At 46.5% G+C, this 5,276-nt stretch overlaps 1 long non-coding RNA gene across 1 annotated transcript; it reads right to left on the bottom strand.

Annotated features, from left to right (window-relative positions):
* Nucleotides 1-574: 574 nt before the first annotated feature.
* LOC127757848 (uncharacterized) lies at nt 575-5,276 on the bottom strand. Its single transcript, XR_008013545.1, has 3 exons — nt 4,468-5,276; nt 1,842-3,179; nt 575-1,189 (listed from the first exon to the last, which is right to left on the bottom strand). It is a non-coding gene; the product is annotated as an uncharacterized LOC127757848 (long non-coding RNA).

The following is a 5,276-nucleotide window of genomic DNA, read 5'->3' as shown; positions in this document are numbered from 1 at the left end:
GATCGATCGCCCCTTAGCCTTTCCGCACACAGCATGCCTACGCCCCGCCTGTGCCCCTTCCTGGCTGCCCTTGTTGGAACCAGCGGCACCAAGCCCAACCTCTCCACCATCGGCTCCGACCAGTTCAACAACCACCATCCGCAAGCGCATGGGTGTGGGGCTCGTCATCCACATCATGGGGATCATCTCCATGACGGAGCGCCACCGCCTCGCCGTGGACAGCAAGGGCACCACCACCGCATCCAATGGGAGTGGCCCTGTGCACAACGTATCATCACTGTCCATCGGCACGGTGGTGAAGAGGGAGCACTGCCTGTGCCCCTAGCCAGCTTGCCACTACCTACTAGCTTGCAGGGGCGGGCCTAGGTTTTTTAACTTGGGTATTCAAAATTGTAGGAGAGAGAGAAAATTTTCCTACCCAAGGTCTAATAGTTGTATAATATGTAACGGTATAAGCATGATTTCATAAAGTCATAAATGGATAGAATTGACCCATAAATTGAATGCGTTAAGCATATTAGAGTACATTACTAAACTATGAATTGACAAAACATATCAAATTTATAGAGCATACAAAATGGCAAAATGATAAGAAATCTTACAATTTAGAGAAGAACTTTCCGTTTCTTGATATTTTGAAAATGATTGATGATGTCTTCATTCTTAACTTGCAAGAAGAAATCTCTTTCAATGAATGTAACCAAGCAATCATTCAAATATTCTTGCCCCATCTTGCTTCTTAACTTGTTCTTGATATAGTTCATTGAAGAGAAAACCCTCTCAACACCGGCAGTTGCAACAGGGAGAACTAACACCAATTTGAGAAGTATACCTAGAAACCTTGTTTGTTTTCACAAGCATCATAGATAGGTCTGTCAAACTCATCAAATTTGTGAAATTCTCATCCTTACTCACATCACTAATATAGCGGTTCAGTTGAAAGGTGAGTTGGTTTATTTCTTCAACATCAAAATCATTAGGATAGAACTTGGCAAGCTTAACTAAGTTGTCACTTATCAACATTAAAACCAGAGAAGGATTTTGCTGGGCTAAATGATGACATGCATCTAAGTATATGTGCAACAAAAATATAAAGCTAGAGCACAAAGGGCTTAAGGAGGCTTCTGATGTCTGTTATTTGCCCCTGCGCACAGCCGAGAGCCCGAGACTAGCGATTTCCAGGTCACTGCTGAAAATGATAGCAAAGGGGAACCATGAGAACACTGTGGGCACAAGGATATTAACATCTGTTCCTCATCATACATCTGAGATTCTGAACAATCATAAGCACAAAGTTCTATAGCCTGAGAATTCTAAATAACCATTTCCATGAAACTGGGGAGCTTCTATACAAACATGCTTTATTATGTTTTCTGTAACTGTAATGCCTATATAATGCCTTCAGTTAGTAAGAACAGCATATCAGACTACTTTTCTAGCATCAAGTCATTTTCTAAAATTGTTGTAAAAAAAGATCAAGGCAAATAGAAACAAACTGCAATGAAGCTAAACCAGAGAAGGATTTAGCTCATTAGCTGGGCGTCCGGCGACGGCGAGGCGCGCGCGCGCGCAGGCGGCGCCGCGGCTAGCGGGCTAGGCAGGCAGGCAGCGCGACCGTCGACCGGCGACGGCGAGGCGCGTGCGCGGACCGCGAAGGTGGCTGGGCTGGCGGCGGCTGGCGACTGTCACGCCCAGAAATTTACTAGTAATTTCCGAACTTATTTGTGCATTAAATCCTCGTCCAGGAATCAGCCGAGGTACACAAACTGACAATTTAATATACAGATTCATCAAATTAACTAAAACGATAAATACTTACTTAAGAGGCACTTAGTCCTCACCATGAAGAAAACTGCAGCGGAAAATAAAATCTAGCGAAGCTCCGGCTCCACTCCCAAAGGCAGCTCAACTGGGGTATAAGCCAAACGTCTTCTCCTTCGCAACTTGTCTTCAATTGAGGTTTGATTGATTATTGCAAGGTGAGCATATGACATACTCAGCAAGCCACGCAGTAAATATGCAAGTGCACAGGATAACAAAGGATGGCATAGTATAGCCTCATTTGCATAAAAAGCATTTAATAAATATTTCAGAATTTAATAAAACAGTTAAATTAAACAATATTAATCTAACGCTATACAACATACCCTGTTGCATAGGCCCAACCATTTTGAACAACCAACCCCGGCTGTACAGTTCAATCTCCAAACCAGGAATTAACCATTCCAAACCAGGAGTTAATTAAGCTATTAACATTATCTTTTAATATAGTGAGAGGGGTGAGACTAATCACGAAAGACATTGTTAGACCCGCCCATAACCGCGGGCACGGCTATTCGAATAGTTTTACTCTGGCCAGAAGTGTACCACTATACTCACAAGACACAGCCCCACAACATGTCACCATGCGCCTCAATACCACCACGGTACCTCGGAAAGGAGCTGTGACAGTACCCCTCGCACAACACAATCCACCACAGCGCACCGTTCCTGGATCGTAGTCACCCCCTCAAAAAACAGAGGCATGGACTCCCAGCGACCCCCGTGGGCTTATCTCCGCCACTTCTCAGTCTGGTGCTCCGCAATGAACCATGCTATACAAAAGGTAAAGCCGTTGCCCATGCTGGCTTGTGGTTGGCACGGTTAATGTTTCACAACCGAAACTCGTGAACCGGTCCTTAATTGTCATGAGCATGACCATCAAAACCATATGCTCACAACCCACCATTATCAAGTTTTAGTTGGCAAATTAATTAATTAACCAATCACGATTGACCATCGTGAGCTATCATTAAATATCCATCATTAAGTAATAGTGAAACATTAGTTATCCCAATCGTGTGCTAATGTTTCTAAGCATGACTAAGCAATTATGTCTAACATCTAGATGAACCAATATATAAAGCTCAACTAGTCAAATTATAATAACCCAAGGTAATCAAGAAATAGGGCAATCAATGCAAATTGGCCATAACAAAGAAACAGGTTCACACCACCCGGTGACATTCAAAATTAAATGCACAGTTGAAATAAATAGAGAATTTAAATATAGGATCAACATGCTCAAAGGAATTGTGTTTGGGATCTGTGTGACTTGCCTTGCAATAATCGGTCTTCAATTAGTCTTCTTAACCACTTCCGACGCACTCACGAACCTTCGAAACGACGGAAACGACAAGCTAACACGCAAAACGAGAAAAAAGACTAATGAAAACCAAATAAACAATACATATAAAGTAAACAAACATGTAGATCATGATTTTAGATGAATTATGAGACTTGAACGACCTCATTCCGATTTCATATGAATTAATTACAAATTTTACAAGATTAAATTCCAATTAAACCTATTAAAGAAAAGACTATTCCAAATTAATTAAATAATTTACAAATGATTTATAACTGAGATAAAAGATTAAAACAACCTCCGGAAAAGATTAGATCATATTTGGTAGATGACATATATTAAAAAGAAATAATATGCCATTGAAAAGAGAGAACGGATTTATATCAATTTTGGACGGCTAAGATTAATCTTGACATAGAGTTGACCAAGATTGGATGGCTTGGATTTATCTGACAAGCGGGCCTCACGAGATACCGACTCAACGAGTCAATTCTACATGACAGGGGATCACCCGAATGATCAACCGAAACCGGCGAACGGAACTGGTGGCTCTGAACGGCTCTAAACTAAAGGACAACTCAACACGGGCGAACGAACGAAGCACGGGGAACACCTCGTTCGAAGGAATGAGCGAACGACTTAACAACGGCTGCGACTAAACCGGTGAGCTAGACACGATTCACGGTAAAGCCCCGGTATGGCAAACGACAGGCCGGTAGGAATTTAGGGATGCACCTATGGCTAGACAGCTTGGCTACCAAGCAACGGCTAAAGCGGTGGCTAGGTTAAAGCGGCACACAGCTGCGACACGGCAGCACTAGGGCGACTTGGCTTAGCTAGGCGGCGGCTCGGCGAAAACACACAGCTAGGGTTAGGGCGACGGCACAGTGACAACGGCACACAGCTACGGCAGATGGTGGCTACGGTAGCAGGACGACAGCGACTTGGCACGCACGAGCAGCAGCAGCACGGCTGTAGCAGGGAGCGGCACAGCGACAGCTAGGCGGCTAGTGCAGTGGCAACGCTAGGGCAGCAGCTAAGCGTGACACGGCGGTGGCCACTCGACGACAGAAACGAGAGATTAAAAACTAAATCGAGGGAACACGGATAGAAGTCTCACCGAACCAAAGCGATCGGAGAGGGAAGGTCGACGATGACGGCGCTAGATAGACAACGGGTTAGATTGAATTTGATCTAGTGTTTAGGTAGACATGGCAATGATAAGATAGCCAAGCGAGATCACCGGATAACGGACACGGGAACGACGATCACCGGCGAACTACGGAGCGACTATAAAAGGGAGGTTACTGGAAGAAAGAGGAGGCAACGACGATTCTTACCAACACTTACGCGACGATGGACAGCGACGGAAGATGGCCGGCGACGTACTGTCCACGACGGCGACGACTTTCCGGCGACGAGCAGCGGCATCGGGATGAGCAGCAGGGCCTCGCCGGAGATCAAAACACGACGGCGAACTTCAGGTTGACGGCGACGATGGAGCTCCGGTGGATTTCAGCTTCGGGGAAGTAGAGGACGATCTTCTTCTCCTCCTCGCGAACACAACGGTGGCAGCGACGACCGAAGGCGACCGTAGACGACGACGAATGGCGCGGCTGTAGATCGAAACATGACGGCAACCCACTGGTTCATGGTGAGGACGGCTTCCGGCGAGGTTTCGGCGCAAGGGGAACGGCGGCCGGGGTAGAGTAGGTGGCAGCAACGCCGAGGAAGGCGACGGCACGGCCGGCCAGCGTGCTGACGCGGCAGCAGGGGCGGTTGGAGTTGGCCGGTGGCGTGGGAGAGAAGGTGAGCGCGGGGAGAGCGTTTCCGGCGATGGCGGCGGACGGGACTTGAGGGGATGGGTAGAGGACGACTAGGGGGTCCTTTATATAGCCATGGGAGGCGGGGATCGAGCCCACATCGACAGGAAAAACTCGGGAAAGTTTATCTTCGCCGGAAAAAGGAAAGGATTTGATCCGCGAAATTGGAAAGAATTTCCATATAAACTTTTGGGGATTTCTTGGGGAAAACGAAGAGGAGATTGAGAGGACTCCATTTCCGCAACTAATTTGGAAAAAGGAGCAACGGGGAGGCGAGATTTGGAAAGAGGAGGCGGCGGCACTGTGCACGGCTGGATAGCTCGGGC

This window comes from Oryza glaberrima, chromosome 12 (genome assembly GCF_000147395.1).
Source record: "Oryza glaberrima chromosome 12, OglaRS2, whole genome shotgun sequence".
Lineage (NCBI taxonomy): Eukaryota > Viridiplantae > Streptophyta > Magnoliopsida > Poales > Poaceae > Oryza > Oryza glaberrima.
Note: the sequence above shows the minus strand (reverse complement) of the source record. Positions and strands in the feature narration are given on the sequence as shown.